The sequence below is a fragment of the Lathyrus oleraceus genome, chromosome 5, assembly GCF_024323335.1.
Source record: "Lathyrus oleraceus cultivar Zhongwan6 chromosome 5, CAAS_Psat_ZW6_1.0, whole genome shotgun sequence".
NCBI classification, from domain to species: Eukaryota; Viridiplantae; Streptophyta; class Magnoliopsida; order Fabales; family Fabaceae; genus Lathyrus; species Lathyrus oleraceus.
Window position 1 is genome coordinate 616946358 of NC_066583.1, and position 22083 is coordinate 616968440.

General features: G+C 38.7%; 1 long non-coding RNA gene across 1 annotated transcript; it reads left to right on the top strand.

The window, feature by feature from the left end:
- Positions 1–388: 388 nt before the first annotated feature.
- LOC127083550 (uncharacterized) lies at positions 389–916 on the top strand. Its single transcript, XR_007788464.1, has 3 exons — positions 389–559; positions 636–728; positions 829–916. It is a non-coding gene; the product is annotated as an uncharacterized LOC127083550 (long non-coding RNA).
- Positions 917–22083: the final 21167 nt, after the last annotated feature.

Here is a 22083-nt window from a genome sequence, read left to right on the forward strand (position 1 = left end):
CAATGTTGAAAAAGAAATCAAACGAGGATTGACTGTTATGAAGTCAATCATTCGTGCAAGAGACAAGGGTGTAAAATTTGAAGTACATTGGAGTGCTGAAGACCAACTAATTGAGCCTAACGGTTCAATGTTGGCAAGTTACATTGGTTTCCTTGTTCGACAACATATTCCGATTACATGTGATAATTGGAGAAGTCCGGACTTGAAGGTTGGCAAAGAAAAAATATGGTCGGAGATACAGGTACTTACTATATATTGTTATATGTTTTTTTTGTTGACTATTTGTTGACCATATATTGTTATAATGTTACTTTATAATAACACACTCCATGTGTATGTTTTTTAGAGATCCTTTCACATCGATGAAAGCCGGCAAAAATATTGTATTCAATTGGCCGGAAAAAGACTCCGAGGATTTCGATCCTTTTTGTCCAACAAATTTCTCAAGGATGAGGAAGGAAAATTTGTTGAAGCAGAATGGCCAATGAAGTATGCCGAGATTATTTCAGCCGATGAATGGAATAACTTTGTCGCCAAACGAAGAAACGAAAAATTCCATGTAATGTCTATTAATTATGGTATTATACAATTGTTAAGTTACTTGGTTCTAATATGCCTTAAACTTTTTTATCCAGGAAGTAAGCGACAAAAATCGGAAAAGGGCATCAAAACCCGCGTATCCGTACAAAAAAGGGCGTACGGGATATGCACGGTTACAACAAAGAATTGTGAGTATATTCAAATGCTATGAGCTTATACATTGTCACAATATGTTATAATTGATGATCTTATAATCTAATTCAATGTGTAGCTAACCGAGGAGAAAAGTGACGCAACATCTCTTCCGGAGCACGTATTATGGAAGGCTGCTCGGGTTGGGAAGGATGGGGCTGTCGTTGAAGCGGTCCAAAATGTTTATGACGAATGTGTAAGTATATGTAACATTATTTCTTTAATTATATCGAAAATTTTGTTAGACATATAATTAATTTTTAATCTCCTCTAATAATATTTCAGGAGACTTTATCCCAAACCTTACCTTCAACCGAGGTCCAGGATTGCAGGAGCGTACTTAGTCGAGTACTAAATGTTCCTGAGTATTCCGGTCGTGTGAGGGGTAAGGGTTTTGGTGTGACTCCGTCGTCATTTTATAAAAAACCAAAAACAAAAAATCCTACCAACAAAGAGGTGATGGAGACCTTGGCGGAGTTAAGGGCACAAGTACTCCAACTGCAAAACGAGAATGCAAGGTATAGAGAGGAAAGGTGCGCTCCCGAGGCAAAAGATACTAGTGACCGAGCTAGTATCAATTGTCAACCGAAATTTCCCGAGGTAATTATATATGTTATTATGAAATTAAAATAGCACTTTTTTACTTGACACATATACACGTTAACAATAACATTTATTATTGGTTTAGGGCATTTCACCTTGTCAGCTGTATCTATCGTCACCAACTTATCGCATAGTTGGCAAGGGAAAAGTGCACAATACTTCGGGTGAATTACTTCACCATAATCCCCTCCCGGTGGGATATATGAAAGTTTCGGTTGACCTTGTATTAGATACGAACGCCCTTCTACCATTACCTGACGTTGTTTCAGAGACAACGTTGATGCGAGATGCAGTCGGATCCTTTGTTGGTTGGCCGTCAGATCTAATTTTCCCTGATGCCGAGGTATATATGTTCTAAATGATTATGAATATTTAGTATTCACATTTCAATTCAGCTACAATTATGATATTTAATCAATCCTTATTACATGGTAATGTTAGACTCCTACAAGACCCACACATAAAGTTGGTAAAGGGATTTCAAGACGCATCGAGTCGGTTGCATCTCAAAAAGAGGTACAAATATATATACCCATTGAATTATATACGCAACGATTCTGTTGCATCACAAAAAGTCATGATTTATTTTATATGAATTTTTAGGTTCCCGGTCGAAAGTTGAAAAGCGCTGCTAAGGATATTCCAACGACGTCCGGTACAAAATCTCAAATTATGATGCGTCTTGAGAAAATGGTGGATGAGTCCGATATTATGCACGGGGCCATTCGTAGTATAGATTTTGATGAAGGTGTTTTCGGAGCTGCTCATTTCGAAATAATTGCAAAGGAGGACATGCAACAACTTTTTGAACACGACGAATTGGGCATCGCTGTCATTCATACATACATATGGTACTCCGATCAATCTATAATTTACTTAGTTGAACAATTTATTTACACATTTCAATGAGTAGTCTAATGTTTATTATGTTTCTATTTAAGGTATATGTATGTAACATTGATGCGGGGAACTGAATTGTGTAACCGTTTCAATTTTATTGCTGCTTCCCGTATCAACGCAACGTTAATAACGAAAAATCCAACATCCGTAAAGAATGATCTAGTCGATAGATTCATGGAGGCCGACGATAAGACTACACCCAGTTTGTATTTTTTACCGTTTAATTCTGGCAACGGGTTAGATTTTCTTAATTTCTAATAATTTCATTCTAATCTATGTATATCTTTTACGTAGAAAATTTTCATTCATCTAAATTTTTGTTTTATTTTACAGTGGTCACTGGGTGTTGGTTGCTATGGATCTTTCGAGACTAATAGTGTATTATCTCGATTCGTTATCGGGTGATTGGAGTAAATATCAGAGTATGAAGAAGACGGTTGACGCGTAAGTGAAATTCCCCTAAATATTCGTGTGTATTTGTATATTTAATTATGTCTGTCAGATTGATCTCAATATACGTTTTTATTTTGTTAGGGCAATAATAAAATTTAGATCGAAAAAGAATTATCGTAATAGGAAGGACATTACCTGGGTCAGAGTTCAGGTATATATTAAGTATCTTATTTTTGCTTATAATAGTGTTTGTTTTTTTGCTTATAATAGTGTTTGTAAGAAATTAACTATATATATATATATTGTTTGTTTTTCTGTGTAGTGTCCTCAGCAAAATAATTCGGTCGATTGCGGATTTTTTGTATTGAGATTTATGAGAGATATCATTGCGTTGAATCGTATAGACATCCCAAAAATGGTATGGAATAATAACTTAGGGTTTATTTTAATATTATCGGATATTTCATCTAATTTGTTACTAAATCATGAATATGTTTTATTCTCTTAATTGTAGTACTTTGAGGAATACAAATCTTACTCAAGAGCTCATTTGGATGAAATGAAGGATGAATTGTGTCAATTCATTGTTGATCAAAGAATCATATAGCTAGGTTGTATATTGTTGTACATATATGTATGGAATGTTGTTGTTGTATGCTGTTGTTGTATATATGTTGTATATTGTTGTTGTACTTTTACTTAATCATGAATATGTTGTTGTATATTGTTGATCAAAGAATCATATATTAATGTTGTATATATGGAGGATTAATGTTGTATATAAATGGATTCATGTTGTATATATCAATGGATTAATGGTGTATAACATTGGATTAAAGGATGAAATCAATATGAATTTTACACTTTTGCAGCATGCGAACAGGTTACCAATTAAATATCCACTGTTTTTCAAACAATTTTTTTTAAAATAACTAACACTTTAGAGGGCGCTTTGTCCAGAAAGCGCCCTCTAAACACTTTACATTGACAACTTTAGAGGGCGCTTTTTCCTGAAAGCACCCTCTAAACACTTTACCTTGACAACTTTAGAGGGCGCTTTTTCCTGAAAGCGCCCTCTAAACACTTTACATTGACAACTTTAGAGGGCGCTTTTTCCAGAAAGCGCCCTCTAAGGTGTCCCTTTATGGACCACTCCAGAGGGCGCTTTTTTCTGAAAGCGCACTATAATGTGGCCACTTTAGACAGCGCTTTCTCCAGGAAAACAAAGCGCTGTCTTTACCTATGCCAGCGCCACTTTAGAGGGCGCTTAGAAGCGCTGTTATAGGCCAAAATAAGCGCCCTCTTTTCCCTTATTTGGCGTAGTGATTGTTGGATATCAAAGGATGCTTGCTGAAGGCCGATGTTTTCCCCGGTTGTGGGAAGGGTTGTTTGGATTGTGCCACTCAGAGTGGAGGTTGTTTGAAGCTACAACAGGGTATCCAGGCCTTGCTCGACAAAGGTATCCTCCAGGTTGAAGATTTGTCTGTCCAAGAGTTTGTGGAAGGGGTTGAGGAAGAAGGGTTTGAAGATGCTACTGATGAATTCGCAGATGTTGTTCCTACTGATTCTGTAATCCATGATGATGTATTTATTTTTTCCAATGTGGATGATCCTGATGTAATTGAACTTGATCCCGATGTTTCGGATGCTTGCATTTCAATGAATGAGATTTCCGAGTACGACTGTGATATTGCTACTATCACTATTTTCTACCCAACTAATCAGATCAGTGTGCCAGAAGCGCAACCCGTGCCACCAGTGCGACGATCTACTATGACCATCACAACCCCTGGTCCTTTACCTTTCACCAGTGAAAGGGCCATTCCATGGCATTATGGGGGGAGTGTGTATACGCACGATCATAAGGTGGAACGGCCACTGAAAGTAGAAGAGGGTCAGAAGCCTGAACTTGACGGTCCCGCAGTGGATAATGTCGGTGGAATCGGCCGATTCACCAGGAGTGGTAGATTGTTCTCACCACCGGTTACCCAAGCTGATAATGCTGATGCTGTGGCGAAAACCAAAGGCAAGCAAGTCGTGAATGAGGGTACCTCTGCACCCCAGGATGGTTCTGAGCCCACTTTTGCAAAGGATGTGGACGAGCTTCTGAGAATCATAAAGAAAAGCGACTACAAGGTAGTCGATCAGTTGATTCAGACTCCGTCCAAGATATCCATTCTCTCACTCCTGTTGTGTTCGGAGGCACACAGGGAGGCACTTCTGAAGGTTCTTAATGCTGCATATGTACCTCAAGAAATCTCGGTAAACCAACTAGAAGGGATTGTCGCCAATGTGCATGCAAGCAACGGGTTGGGTTTCACCGATTCTGACTTGACACCAGCCGGACGCAATCATAACAAGGCTCTGCACATCTCGATGGAATGCAGAGACACCGTGCTATCGCATGTTCTGGTGGATACAGGCTCCTCTCTCAATGTGCTACCCAAGAGAGCTCTGTCGAAGTTAGAAGTAGAGGGTTTGGTCTTGAAACCTTCATATCTTATTGTGAGAGCCTTCGATGGTTCTAAGAGATCGGTGTTTGGAGAGGTAGAATTGCCAATTTTGATTGGATCACAAACCTTCAACACTGTCTTCTACGTGATGGATATCAGTCCTTCCTACAGTTGCCTGCTGGGTCGTCCTTGGATCCATAATGTTGGGGCAGTCTCTTCAACTCTACATCAGTAGATTAAGTTTCCGGTCAACGGACGAATTATCACCGTCTGTGGTGAGGAGGACATCCTGGTCAGTAACCTGTCTACATTCAAGTATGTAGAAGTAGAAGGTGAAATTCATGAGACTCTGTGTCAGGCTTTTGAGTCAGTTCAAATCAAGGATGCAACTCCGGTGGAAGAGGTTAAAGCGGGTGCCTCTATCTCATCCTTTAAGCAGGCACGGGCCGTGGTGGATTCAGGTGTTGTTCCCGGTTGGGGGCGTCTGTTGGAATTACCAGTGAAAGAAGATAAGTTCGGGATAGGGTATCAGCCAGTTTTGACTTCTACAACTTCAACACTTCAGGGGCCGATCACTTTCTCCAGTGCTGGCATTATTCAGTATGGCCAGGTCTCTGCGGTCAACGAAGAAGATGGGGATAGTGATTGTGACATTGACAACTGGGTGCGTCCGAGGATCCCGGGTGAACTCATCAACAATTGGTCTTCTGAAGAGATTATCCAAGTCACTCTTCTTGAAGAGTAATTTTCTTTGTTTATTCATGCATATCCAAGTCTTACGTTCCGCCCAGGGCGTAATGACTCATTGTAGGGCCCGTCTATGTGACACTTGCATTTTTATCATAAATAAAGGACGTATTTTTGCATTCAAATATTTCGTTCTCTGTCTTTCTATTTTTGCAGTTTTTCAAAATAAAAAATGGCAATGTTTTGTTTAGTTTTCACTTCTTGTTCACACTCATAAGCACATTCCATCACTCATGCAGATGCACATCACCGGATCCTATTGATAACGTTTCTGCTACGGCTCGTTTCGACTTTGAAAATCCAATCTTTCAAGCTGAAGAAGAGGGTGATGAAGACTGTGAACTCCCTGAAGAGCTTACCAGGTTATTAAAACAAGAGGAAGGGGTTATTCAACCGCATCAAGAGTCTGTTGAAGTGATTAATCTCGACACCGAGGACGCCAAGAGAGAAATCAAGATAGGGGCTGCTTTAGAAGACAATGTGAAGAAAGGGCTGATTGAATTGCTGCAAGAATACGTTGACATCTTCGCCTGGTCTTATCAGGACATGCCTGGGCTGGACACAGACATCGTGGTACACCGCTTGCCTCTCAAAGAAGGTTGTCCTCCGGTCAAGCAGAAGCTCAGAAGAACAAGACCAGAGATGGCCGTCAAGATAAAGGAAGAAGTGCAAAAGCAGTTGGATGCAGGGTTTCTAGCAGTCCCCAATTATCCGTCATGGGTTGCAAACATCGTCCTAGTACCTAAGAAGGATGGAAAGGTACGGATGTGTGTCGACTACCGGGATCTGAACAGAGCTAGCCCTAAAGATGATTTTCCATTACCTCACATCGACGTTTTGGTGGATAATACAGCTCAGTTCTCGGTATTCTCCTTCATGGATGGTTTTTCTGGCTATAACCAAATCAAGATGGCACCAGAGGACATGGAAAAGACAACTTTCATAACCCCATGGGGCACCTTCTGTTACAAGGTGATGCCGTTTGGTCTGAAAAATGCTGGAGCAACATATCAACGAGCTATGGTGACTCTGTTCCATGATATGATTCATCATGAAATCGAGGTTTATGTGGACGATATGATTGCCAAATCTCAGACAGAAGAAGAACATTTGGTGAATTTGCAGAAACTGTTTGAGCGTTTGAGGAAATTCAAACTGAGACTTAATCCGAACAAGTGCACTTTCGGGGTGAGATCGGGAAAATTGCTGGGTTTTATTGTTAGCGGAAAAGGGATTGAGGTGGATCCCGACAAAGTAAAAGCGATACAGGAAATGCCAAAGCCAAGAACAGAGAAGCAAGTCCGTAGTTTCTTAGGGAGGTTGAACTACATTGCAAGGTTCATCTCTCACCTAACAACCACGTGTGAGCCAATTTTCAAATTGCTGAGGAAAGATCAGGCTATCAGGTGGAATGAAGATTGTCAAAGGGCTTTCGAGAAGATAAAAGAGTATCTACAGAAACCTCCAATCCTTATACCTCCAGTTCCTGGGAGACCTCTGATAATGTACCTGTCAGTGACCGAGAACTCGATGGGATGTGTATTGGGACAGCATGACGAGTCTGGTCGAAAAGAGCATGCCATATACTACCTTAGCAAAAAGTTTACCGACTGTGAAATCAAATATTCGCAGCTTGAGAAAACTTGTTGTGCTTTGGCCTGGGCTGCTCGCCGACTGAGACAGTATATGTTGAACCATACTACCTTGTTGATTTCTAAGATGGATCCAGTGAAGTACATATTCGAGAAGCCAGCTCTCACCGGAAGGGTGGCTCGTTGGCAAATGGTACTGACAGAGTACGATATCCAGTATACGTCACAGAAGGCCATCAAAGGTAGTATTCTGTCAGACTACCTTGCCGAGCAGCCGATTGATGATTATGAGCCGATGAAGTTTGAATTCCCTGATGAAGACATCATGTTCCTCAAGATGAAAGACTGTGAAGAGCCAGTTGTTGAGGAGGGACCTGATCCAAACGAAAAGTGGACTTTGTTGTTTGATGGGGCTGTCAATGCTAGAGGAAGTGGAATTGGTGCTGTCATTACAACTCCGAAAGGTGCCCACATACCTTTCACCGCTCGTTTGACTTTTGAGTGCACAAATAATGAAGCTGAGTACGAGGCCTGTATTTTGGGTATTGAGCAAGTCATTGATCTGAGAATCAAGACTCTGGACATCTTCGGAGATTCAGCTCTGGTGATCAATCAAGTGAATGGTGATTGGAATACTCTCCAGCCCACTCTGGTCCCCTACAGAGACTACACGAGAAGATTGTTGACTTTCTTCACAACAGTAAAATTGTATCATATACCTCGTGATGAGAACCAGATGGCAGACGCACTTGCTACTCTATCCTCCATGATCAAGGTAATTCGTTGGAACCATGCTCCCAGGATCGATGTGATGCGCCTTGACAGGGCCGCATATGTGTTTGCTGCTGAACTGGTAGTCGATGACAAGCCCTGGTATCACGATATCAAGTGCTTTCTGAAGAATCAAGAGTACCCTGCAGGGGCATCCAACAATGACAGAAATACTTTGAGAAGATTGGCAGGCAGTTTCTTCTTGAACAAAGACGATGTGCTGTATAAGAGGAACTTCGACATGGTTTTGCTCAGATGCGTGGACAGACACGAGGCGGACATGTTAATGCAGGAAGTTCATGAAGGTTCCTTCGGTACTCATGCCGGCGGACATGTAATGGCTAAGAAATTGTTGAGAGCGGGTTATTATTGGATGACCATGGAGTCAGATTGCTTCAAATATGCTCGGAAGTGTCATAAATGCCAGATTTATGCTGATAAGGTGCATGTGCCGCCAAATCCTCTGAATGTGATGACTTCGCCGTGGCCGTTTGCTATGTGGGGCATTGACATGATTGGAAAGATTGAGCCGACTGCTTCCAATGGGCATCGCTTCATCCTTGTTGCCATCGACTATTTCACCAAGTGGGTCGAAGCAGCGTCGTTCGCGAATGTCACCAGACATGTGGTTGCCCGTTTCATCAAGAAAGAAATCATTTGTCGCTATGGGATTCCCGAAAGAATCATTACTGATAATGGTTCTAATCTCAACAACAAAATGATGAAGGAGTTGTGTCAGAACTTCAATATTCAGCATCACAATTCTTCCCCTTACCGCCCTAAGATGAACGGCGCTGTTGAGGCGGCAAATAAGAACATAAAGAAGATTGTGCAGAAGATGGTTGTCACGTACAGAGATTGGCATGAGATGCTACCTTTCGCCTTGCATGGGTACCGCACTTCAGTACGTACATCGACCGGGGCAACCCCTTACTCCCTGGTGTATGGTATGGAAGCAGTCCTACCTGTTGAAGTGGAGATTCCTTCTCTAAGATTCTTGTTGGATGTCAAGTTAGACGAAGCCAAATGGATTCGGACAAGGTTCAATGAGTTGAGTCTTATCGAAGAGAAGTGAATGGCAGCCATTTGTCATGGGCAGTTGTATCAGAGTCGGATGAAGAGAGCCTTTGATCAGAAAGTGCGTCCTCGTTGTTTCCAAGTCGGAGATTTAGTGTTGAAAAGGATCCTTCCTCCTCAGACAGATCACAGGGGCAAGTGGACTCCTAACTATGATGGACCATATATTGTCACCAAGGTTTTTGATGGTGGGGCCTTAATGCTTGCAACTATGGATGGTGAAAACTTCACTTCCCCTGTGAACTCAGACGCAGTTAAAAAATACTTCGCATAAAATAGACCCGCTGGACAGTAAAAAGAATAGTCCAGGCAAAAATGGGCATCCCGACGAACCAAGAAAATGAAAAGGTTCGGGCAAAAATTAGGGATTAAAAATGAAAAGATCGTACACCCGGTAAGTTGAAAACCTGAAAAGGCAACTTAGGCAAAAATGGGTATCCAGGTGGATTGAAAACCCGAAAAGGGCGATCCAGGCAAAAGTTAGGGATTAAGCGAATGACTGCGTTCTGAGTTAGTTCTGAATCTCATCTCATGTCGATGACTGGAAATTTTCGAAAGGTAGGAAACAGTCCAATCACCTTTTCAGAAGGCTGATCATCTGGAGGATCTTGAAGACGAGCAAGTCATAGCAGAATTGGAACCTAATAGAAATCCATTTCACATTGCCATTAGATTAATTTCTGTTTTTATCTTTTGTGCGATTACCTCTTTCCAGGGATTGCTTCCTGATGTAAATGCCTATTCAGAGGCCATTCAATCAATAAAATCATGTTATTCAGTATATCTCTGTTTTCATTTTACTGTTTTGTTTGCAAAAATGACGTCCGAATTTTTGATAAACATTGCATCATGACACATAAGGGCTTTACAGGTACATGCTCAATAAACATTTAAAATTGCTGTAAATTTTAAGTGCTTTGGATCGTCTATTCAGAACAGGTACCCTCGGGGCATTTCCTTAAAATCGCCTGCAGATGATCGTGAATATCTTCCCCAGTAAAGTCACCAACAGACGAATTCGGTGTCTTATCCCTGCAGAGCTGATCAGAGCGTTGGATTCTTCAATCCCCAACAGGTTCTCACCATTGTACTTCCCCAAGCGTTTGTTTCAGGACATACACTCCCCAGTAGAGTTGACAGTGCCAGACTATATATCCCCAGCGGAGTTGACAGTGTCAGACTGTATCTTCCCAGCAGAAGTGGCTGCTCCTTAGAGTTCGAGGCCATAGCGATAATCCCAATGCCAGATCCATGGTTTCTTTCCTTGAAGCAGAACCTCGGTACCGTATCAGTGTTTACTTCCCCTGTTGAGTCATCTCTCGCAGATCGTGGTTGCCAGAACCACTATCGCTTTCCCCAACAGCAGGTGTTCAGTGTCATTCTCTCCCCAGTCAGAATCTCGGTATTTCGTCATTGCTAGAACACCGTGTGGCGGGTCATTTCCCCACAGAATTCTTTGCGCTGTGCATCTCCAACAGCCTTGCCAGAGTCCAGAAGATGGTGATCATTTCCCTAGCAGATCCCCTTGCCTCAGCTTGGCATTCTACCCAGCATTTCGCATCCCTGCATGTAGAATCATATTGCATTGCATCCTCCAAAATCGCGTAGCATTTCCATTTTCATGGAGCATTACGCCATTGAAAGATTCAAACATACGCATGTAAGCATAAAACATTCTCGGTATCCCAAGTGATAAGCTAGAAGTTGTTTCCAGTACTCAGACTGAAGATTGTTCATGACCCACCTTGGTTATCCCCAGCAAGTGTCATTGGCCCATGCGTCGCCTCTATTTTCTTTCCATATTTCTGCCGATGCTGACAGGCATGAAGTTTTTCCGGTATTCAGATCGAAGTGGCGTTCAGGCCAGTTTCCGGTATTTAGACCGAAGTGGCATTCAGGCCAATTTCCGATATTCAGATCGAAGTGGCGTTCAGGCCAATTTCCGATATTCAGATCTAAGTGGCGTTCAGGCCAATTTCCGATATTCAGATCGAAGTGGCATTCAGGCCAGTTTCTGGTATTCAGACCGAAGTGGCGTTCAGGCTAGTTTTCCGATGTTCAGATCGAAGAAGTTTCCGACGTTCAGGTCGATGCAACTTGTGGCATTCAGGCCAATTTTCCGATGTTCAGATCGAAGAAGTTTCCGACGTTCAGGTCGATGCAACTTGTGGCATTCAGGCCAATTTTCCGATGTTCAGATCGAAGAAGTTTCCGACGTTCAGGTCGATGCAACTTGTGGCATTCAGGCCATTTTTCCGATGTTCAGATCGAAGAAGTTTCCGACGTTCAGGTCGATGCAACTTGTGGCATTCAGGCCAATTTTCCGATGTTCAGATCGAAGAAGTTTCCGACGTTCAGGTCGATGCAACTTGTGGCATTCAGGCCATGGTTATTTCTGTGTTACCATTTATTTTGGTATCCAAGTTAACATTCTTTTTCGGTATTCAGACTGACTCTCACCGTACCAGACGGATTCTTCTTTCAAGACCACCTCTTTGCCGATTCTGACAGACATTGTTACTTCACTTCACTTTAGTGCAAATTTTTGGGCTTTTATTATATTCAATCCCTTGATACCTCGAAAGTACGAAAGCAGCTGCCATCTTCTTTCTGGGTCTCCAGTTGATTGAATAGGGGCAGCTGTAATACCCCAAAATTTACCCTTCATTTTTCCTGAAAAAAAACAAAAAAAAAGAAAAAAAAGAAAAAAAAGAAAAAAAAAAAGAGTTAAAAATAAATAAATAAAATTAATTAAATAAATAAATAAAATATAACAAATTTTTTTGGACTTGGGTCTCCCTCATTTGAGCCCACTACCCACGAAAATCAGTCTATAAATACTGAAGTTTCAGTAGAGGAAAAGACACTTGGAGTTACACTGAGAAAAGCAAAATACTCTGAGGTTTCCTTGGAACAAAACCCTGAGGAAAAAGATAGTGAGAGAAGAACTAACAGAGTTCAGAGCAGCCTCCAAACCCTGAAGGGAACTCAACTGCACAGAATCACCTCTGTCTCACATAAACCCTAAAGATTGTTTTGTAAACCTCACGGGTGCAACTCAATTTCAATCAAGCTCTCCAATCAGGTTTGCCCTATATCCATCATCTTTATGCCTTTAATTTGAATGCTCTAAATGTATGAGGTATTATGGGTGAATTTGATACCCTTTTGATGCATGTGTTTGACAAGAGGTTTAGGCCTCCTACCCTTGGTTGCTTTTTGTGAGCTTTTTGTGAATTTTGATGGAATTATTCATGTGGTTACATTTTGATTTGGGGGCAACTCTTGGTTACCCTATCTTGTTTCACTAACCCTTTTGTTGAGTTTTTGTGAAGGCACATGACTTTTGCAGGGATAACTTGTGTGGTTTCCCACTTTATTTGTGGGATAACCCCTGGAGGTTCATTCCGATTACCTGTACTGACCCACTTTCTTTGATGATGTTAGCTTGAAAGGATCTCAGGGTTTCCCATTCCTCTAATTGCTGTTACTTCGGATCTTTATCCGTGTGGTACTTTTACATTTTTCCCGCATTTTACTGCTTTCCTAGCTGGAAGACCTCGATAGGAGGCAATGTTTTTGTGTTTACTTTATGCAGGTTCCTTTGTCCAGGGTTAAGAGCTATGAGGTCTTATCCTCATTACCCTTTTGCATGCGCGTTCCTACAATGCAAACAAACCCTTCATTGATTTTTCTTCTCCATAACACACGTTTACTCCTTCTACTACAGGTGAGTAAGTCTCCAAAGGTCGAGCATCCGGTAGATTGCGTAGTAACGTCGTTCATCCAAAACCCACTCCATAACCCCGTAGTTAGCCGAACTACGGCTTCCTCTGATTCTCATTCCAGATGAGATACGTAGGCATAAGACGCGATGTCTTAGCGAGCACGCATCCCCCAACCCATAGGTCAGCCGAGCTACGAAGACTCTGATTCTCATATTCAGATGAGATACGTATGCAGTGGATGCGACATCCGCGCGAGTCATTTCTCTTAACCTTTTTAGTAAATAAACACATTAGGTAAACCCATACCCTTTAGACAAAAACCACAAAAGTGGATCCCGTAGAGTACTATGGATGCGTAGGGGTGCTAATACCTTCCCTTCGCATAACCGACTCCCGAACCCAAGATTTGGTTGCGAGACCCCGTCTTGTCCTTTCCTTTTTCAGGTTTACTTCGAGCGTTTCCTTTCCCTCCTTTGGGATGAATAACGCACGGTGGCGACTCTTCTGTCTTTTTCTTTCGCCGGTTGTTTTTTTCGCGCACTGTATTTTTCAGGTTGCGACACCTTTCAAACTTATTTTTTGTTAAAAGCAATGCATCCACTTTGAAATTTGTATCACGAACTACGAGGTTTTGATCCATCATTTTTATGTTGGTACGTAGACACAAGACCGAAGGTCTTGTCAAACACAAAAATATAATTAATGAATTATTTTCTCATCCCCCCCATTCTATTTGTTTGTAAGCATCACTTTATACCAAGTACATATGCACACAAAAAGGGCTCCCTAGGAGTACCTAGGACACTTTGGATGTTAACACCTTCCCTCTGTGTAACCAACCCCCTTACCTGTAATCTCTGACTTTTTATTAGTTTTGATTTGAAAACTTCTTACTTTTGGGTTTTGTTAGTACTTTTTCCTTTTTCCCTTGAAATAATAAAAACGCGGTGGCGACTCTTGTTATTTGATCTCTAGCTTATTCATAGCTTGATGATCATGAATTTACCGCTACAATACGCATGTATGCATGAATGCAACAATCACACACAAGGGATCACACAAGGCAAACATAAACAAAGGTCAAGGGATGGATCAAGTCATCATCAAGATCAATAATCCATTTTGGTGGATTAGGATCTTTCACCTTATCAACATCCAAGTTCCATTGATATTGATGATAACTGATTAGATCAACCGAGAATCAAAGGGTTTATTGTGAGTCACGAGCATGGAGTCATGTTAAGAACCATACCAAAGGAATTTACTAAGGATTAAAACCTGTAGATCATGTTCTAAAAAGTTCCCAGAGTCGTGATTCCATCTATTAGATATTATAGGTTTAGATGACTGACTCATCAACCCATAGTATTCTCAAGAGAAACTCGTCTAAGTGTAGTATCGCGTAACAACTATTATCAACTCTACACTTGAACAGTCTCCGCACTACGTCCTGAATAGGCCAAGTTGGGTTAAATGTTATACGGTCCTCAACTTCTCAGACTCCCAGATCAGAAAAAGTAACGCCTATCCACGACTTATTCGTGTGACATCAGTAATTCCAAAGGGCTCTCCACTAAGTGGATGGATCTCAAGCCAACTCGTTAATGACTACTCCACATGAGTCGAACATGAATATACCATCCTCATATCTTAGATTGCACTCAAGTTCGGGTTAGAACTTATCTCATCACACAGAGATCACCAAGCATAATAGACAAAAAGTATCACACATACAATATATACAAACATACAAACATTAATAATCAACAAATATAATACACACAAAAAGTAGGATAAACCCACTGAGGACTACTCCCCAACAGAGTCGCCACTTTCTTTTTATAGCAGTAAATTCATGACCACTGAGCTATTGGTTAACTCAACATCAATAAAACAAGAGTCGTCACCGCGCTTTTATTGTTTCCAAAGGAAAAGGGAAAAAGTACGAACAAAACCCAAAGATAAGAAGTTTTCAAATCAAAACTAATAAAATATCAGAGATTACAGGTAAGGGGGTTGGTTACATAGAGGGAAGGTATTAGCACCCAAAGTGTCCTAGGTACTCCTAGGGAGCCCTTTTTGTGTGTAAGTGTTTTGGTTGAAAAAGATGTTTGCTAAAAAATAGAATGAGGGGATGAGAAAAGAATTCATTATTGACATTTTTGTGTTTAACAAGACCTTTGGTCTTATGCCTACATACCAACATAAAAATAAAGGATCAAAACCTCGTAGTTCGTGGTAAAAATTTCAAAGATGGATGGATTGATTTTAATAAAAGCTTAAAGATCTTTTGTTATCAATGGGAGAATACTCAGCCAAACATCCACCGATAATGAGGGCTTTATAACATTTAAGAGGGAGGGCTCCAACTCAGATTCAATCAACAAGTATGCCACTAACCCCTAATAAATGGAAAGTCTTACAATCAATATATCATGGAATGGGAGAATTATATCTCCACCAAAGATAACTCAAATCTAAACGCTCTCTTTTGCAAGGGGTAAAAGGAAAAGGCACAAAGTGGCCAAAATGATTAGATGAGGTTGTTAGTTCTTTTTTTGTCTTTTTGAAAATAAAGTCAATATGATTAAGTCTATATAAAAATTCGATTAAGAAAGTACTTGAAAATCAATGGCATATGGCCAGGGTTTCTACTCATTAAAACAAGTCTAAGTTGAAAAACAACAAACAAAGAAGTTTTGAAAATGAGAGGGAGATTTTGAAATTAAAGAAGGAGGATGAGATGAAGGGACTATCCTAGACAGGATTTAAAAGTTTAGAGTTGAAAAGATCTAACCAATGGGAAGCATCCATAAGACATTAGTGTCAGATAAAAACCCATTTCCTTTGGATTGTCAAGCAAAAAATAAAGCTATAATCATCCAATCAATCAATAAGAAGACCAATGGTATCAAATAAAGATAACCAAACATCTAAGCAAGCACTCCAAAGCAAGCAATTGTCAATGTCCTTTAGATGTATTAGATGAAAATTCCCTTGAAACATACTCAAAGAGAAACCATCAAATAATATCAATAAGATCAAAATAACAGTTTAAACACAGAGGTAGAGTGCAACAGATAAACTAAAGGGAGTTGCTCTAACTTGTATCAGATGAATGGCATTGGCCAATAAATGGTCTCAAATTAATGGCATTGGCCAAGTTCTTCTATAGCTCAGGGATGTTGTTTACTCTAAGTCCAACAGGTCCAAATAAAGTCACAGACAAAGGTCCAACAGTCCATCAATGTATTTTTGAGGATTTTTGTTTTTATTAAGTGTTTTAAGGTCCTAGGACCACAAACAAAACAAGATTGCAAACACAATATATCACAAGCACAAATACCATGACTCAAGTGAGCAAAATGAAAATGATTGAAACATAAATAATTTGCATGAATGTAAATGATAATGAATGATAAAGTGCAAGAATTTAAATTACATTAAAGTAAATGACACTAAAAATAAAGTCATTACAAAGAGATGTTAGTGAATGTTAGTGGAAGAAGAACATATTGTTTAAGTCATTTTTGGAGAACACTCAACCATCCACTCACAAGCATGAAGATATGAACCTAGACATCATTCATGAGAAGGGCTCCAACTTGGATAAAATCAACAAGTATGTCACTAGCTCTCACAAATAGAAAAGAGACAAAATCTTCACACAATACCATTACAAAAATGCTATTGCTTTTGGGACAAATTTAGCACTATGTTAAGCAATCGTAATTGGACTTATGTAGAAGTCACAACTATTTGAGGTCGGTCAATAATAATATTGGTGTTAATGTATGCTAGAGACAAGGTATAAATACTAAGCTCCTAAAGCATACCACACACAAAAATAAAAGGGGGTGGGTCTATCTCAATCAAGCTCATGTTGATTCATCGGACACAAGGTCATTGATGAATCAACTAGCATTTTCATCTATGAGAAATCATGGGCCAAGAAAGGATTGGGGAAGAAATAAGATGAAAATGGAGAGATGAAGTGGAAAGGATCCCAAATTGATCAAGGGATGAAACTTACTTGATCAATACCATTCATTCATCTTGAGGGATGAAGTTCAAACTTCATCAACCCCCTAAATTTAATGGTATTGACCAAATCAAGGTCCAATTCAACCAAGAACAATGCCAAATAGAAGTTAAGTCAACACAAAGTCAATAAAATAGCTTACCAAAATATTCAAGCAATTAAAACAATTTAAATTGATTTTTAAAAATGAAGAAAATACATTTTAAAAGGTCAAAAACCTAAAATCCCTTCAAATCACCAAAGAAATGGCCAAGGGATTTATCATAGGTGAAACAAGGTCAAAGGACCATTGACTAAATTTTTTGGCATTTTTTGAAAGTCAGAAGTATTTAAAAACTAATTAAAATAATTCAAAAATCATAAAATTCACTAAAAATATCAAACTCAATCCAAAAAATAATTTTAATTCAGAAATGTGAAGAGGAAATTATTTGTGAATTTTTGATATTTGTCCCATAATTTTTGGATTAAAAAAATGAAATTATAGTGAATTTAATAAGAAAATGCTATTTAAAAATTAATTTGGAACACTAGAATAAATCAGAAAAACAAGGGTCATCAGATCTCCCTCATTAATTGAGGTGGAAAATCTGATGGCCATGCGCGTGCTATCCACCATGGTCCTCAGTCAACGCATGCGCACAAGTGGTAATTAATATGGATGGGCCGTATTAGAACATAGTCATGGGATCAGATGGTCTGGAACGTGCCAACACACCACCGGAGCCCTAGCTCCGATCATCTTCTATGGGCAACTCACCGGACTGGTCCATTTAAAATGTTCATGAAAATGAGTGGATCATATACCAATTTTAAGAGAAAAACATGAGTATCCTAAATATCACCTCCAAATCTTCCAACTTTCTATCTAGGACATAGACAAAATGACCTATAATCGTTCACCATAAAAAATGACTTTCCGAGCAAAATTAGCTCTTTATGCCAACATGGAAGTTGTTTGGGATGTCATAAATAGTAACTGTTCTCTTGGAATCATTTTTATATGACAAACATAGTAGGATATAGGGTCTAGGGAACCCTAAATTTGACTAGTTGACTTTTTTGGTCAACCTCCTTGAACCAACTTGAAAACTTGAAGTTCCTTTTCTATTAGGGGCTCATGGAGGATAATATATAATTATGATGATATACAATGAATTATTCCTTGATATCTTTGACCAAATGTTAAACAAACTTGCTGAGGAAGGCACATAAGATACCCAGATGAATTAGGGCTTCCTTGACAAACAAGCATCAAACTCTTGGTGAATTCTTGATCAAAATGACAAATAAAGAACATGGGGATTCATATATGATGCTTAGAACCAATTTGGACCCTTTATTTCTTGATCCCTTGTATTGAGGGTCTCAAACCCTAGTTGTAAGCTTGATGAGGCACATGTGGATACACATACTACCTACAAAAGAAACAAAGCTACACCAGACATATTTTTGTATTTTGGTTAGTAAACAAAGAAAATAAAGTATGATACAATCACAAATGCTTGGTGATCTCTCCCAATGAAAACCCAATGAATGATAGGTGGGAAGGATACCAAGGTGTGATACCAATGCTAATGCCAAGCTATGAGATGTCATGAGGGATCTTAGGGGTCAAAATTGGGGTCTTACAGCTGCCACTATTTAAGGTCAATCTATTTGGGTATGTGAAGGTTAAAATCTTCGTATCAACGTGGTAGAATAGACTTAAATAACAACAAGAAATAAATTTTGGTCACTAAGAAACCTCATGAATGCATATGATATGAATGCAAAAATAATCTTCGTGGGGAATATAGTGCCACAAAGGAAAAGAATCCGGGAGAGATTGAAAGTTCATAAGAGCACAATGCATTCCATAAGGAAAACTCACTGAGGGGACAAAGTCTATGGGGATAAAAAGGTATGCGTAGGCCATGCTACGACTTAAAAACTGATGGAGACACAAGGGAATTTCCATGAAAATAAATCAATGGAAAAACATAGACTGGGAAAAAGAATCTGCATGTATCAAAATAACACCAATAAAACAAGAAACATCCACTGGGGAAAGGCGTAAATCAGAACGAAGCTGAAATACCCAAACAAAACAAAAGGAAATTCGACTTCACAAAGAAATATGAATTCGGGCTCAACCGGGGAAGAAAAACTTTAACACATGAGTATGAGAGATATAGTATCTACCACTTGTTACTGAGTAGGAAGATAATACACTCGGGCAGAGGGATATTCGTTACCGATTAAGGTAAACATATTAAGGATGACTCACTGAGAAAAAAGAGGAATATCCATTATCGGCTACTGGGTAAGAATAACCTACTGGTAAAAAATGAAGAAATAGGATTTACAACTACCTGTCACTAGGTAGAAGACCGAAGGAAGAATATCCATCACCAGTTAAGGTAAACATATCAAGGATAAACTCACAAAAAAGAATAGGATTTATAACTACCAGTTACTGGGTAGAAGACCGAGGGAAAAAATATTTGTTACCAGTTAAGGTAAACATATCAAGGATAGACTACCAAAAAGAAATAGGATTTACATCTACCAATTACTAGGTAGAAGACCAAGGAAAAGAATATCCGTTATCGGTTAAGATAAACATATCAAGGATAGACTACCAAAAAGAAATAGGATTTGCAACTACCAATTATTGGGTAGAATACCGGGGGAAAGAATATTCGTTATCGGTTAAGGTAAACATATCAAGGATAAACTACCAAAAAGAAATAGGATTTACCCTACCCCCACATCACCTTCTTGAACCCTAATTCATGAGCATACATCCCATACATATCATCTCGTATGCATTTGTACTTAATGATCCATAATAATCCACAGACTCAAGGCATGAGATTCATTTGTGAAGCCTCAAGATCCTATGGTCATGTTGAGGTGTGCCCAATCCACCTTAACCCCAATTTCTATCCTCAAGTACCCAACAAAGCTTGGAGGATCACTCAAGTCATCTCACTCACTTCCCAAGCCCAATTTGGACGGTTAGTCCCTTTTGAAGACACATCAAGATTCATCTGGTCACCTAATTAGTGTATTTTAATGCACATTATTCTACTATTATACTTAGACAACTCTATAATTTATTCTATTATTTTTACTATTTTAGTGTGTTTTTATATTTAATTTAATTTTTTGGCTTTATTTTTTTTCGTACTTTATTTTCGGCATAAACAGTTATTTGATACCCTACAACTATGCAGATCATAACTTGAGCTATAAAAGTCAGATTGACGCGTTCTAATATGCATTGGAAAGCTAAAAGAAATAAATATAAGTTTAATGTTGAAGTCAAAAGCAGATTCGGAATGAAGAAGGGTCGAATAATTCGTTGAATTTCAAGACTTAATTAAAATAGTTAGTTTGTGATAGATCAATTAACCTTGTGAGATTTTGAGCCTTTTAATTGATAACATTCAAAAATCCATCTCTTTTTTTCTTGTGTGATTTCACTCATGTCCGTTAGTCTCTAGAACTTGAATTGACTCTTGTTGATACTTTTTATTTACTTATACACATTGGTATGATAAAGGCAACTTGTTTTTTTTAGTCATTAACAAAAAAGTCAATCCTGAATAATATCATCCCTTGTTTGAAACCCCATTGAGCATATTATCCCTTTTTTTTGTTTAAAACTCATTATAAACAGAAAACTAAAAAACAATGTTATCACCTTATTCAAAGGGTTGAAAGAGTCTTGTTTGGAGTTCAGTGGGGTTGAATAATTTTGTTTTTAATATTTCTGAAGTTGACAGAAAAAGAAAATAAAAAGAAAAAAATAAAATAGAAAAAGAAAAAAATAAATGAAAAAATATAAGGATGTCAATACATGTCAATACATACTTCTTCTGAAAAAGAAAAAGAAAAGAATAAAAAGAGAAAGAAGAAGAGAAAACAATTGCTATAGAGTTGTTGAAGTAAATGAAATCTTTTGTAAATTCAACTCCCGCAGTTTCTTTCAAGTCTCTTTTGTCTCTTTGAATTTTAGCCTAGTACCCCCTTAGGATTTATCTCACCCTTACCTTGGCCACATTACAACCAAATAAAATTCCTTTTGATCGTTGTGTACATGTATTTCAATTGTGGATGCTAAAGTCTTTTCAAGCTTATGGTAGTATTAACTTTCATGTTGTGCTTTGAGTGTAAACAGTTAACCTAAACACTTGAGAGTTGAGTAAATTTTATCCTGTGAGGATCTTACTGCTTTTGGATGTACTCTTTGGTAATTTGTTTTCCTATCTTCTTTGAATGTCACAAGAAGTTGCTCACTAACACCATATTCTTGAAGCTTAGACTTATAATTCTGCATGTACCGTGTATCTTGATAACCTTTGGAATTGCATGTTTTGTTTGTTCTTGTTTTTTCTGTTTTGAGTTTTGAATTTATAATTTTGCTCGGAGTGCAAAAGTTCAAGTATGGGGGAATTTGATTAGTGTATTTTGATGCACATTTTTCTACTATTCTACTTAGGAAACTCTATAATTTATTCTATTATTTTTATTGTTTTAGTGTGTTTTTATATTTAAGTTTATTTTTTGGCTTTATTTTAATTTCATACTTTATTTTCAGCATAAATAGTTATTTGATACCTTGTCACCATGCAAATCATAACTTGAGCTATAGGAGTCGGATTGACGCATTTTAATATGCGTTGGAAATCTAAGAGAAAGAACTACGAGTTTAATGTTGAAGTAAAAAGCATATTCAGAATGAAGAAGGGTCGAATAATTCGTTGAAGTTTCGGACGTAATTAAAATAGTTAGATTGGACCGGTTTTTGTAATTTTCGGGTCGGATCCCATAAGGTCCTGAATTTCCCTTTTATTATATTAGGTCTTTCACTGCTACATGAATCATATGCTGAATTTAGATGATACAATATTTCTTAGAAGATTTTATGGAGAACTAAAGTTCACAAGGTTGATCTGCTGTAATCAGTTTCCGCAGATACTTTGAGGTTTCCTAATTTTTAATCAAATGTCTTTTCCCTTTCAATATTTTGCTATATGTCTTGTATGCTTTATTCA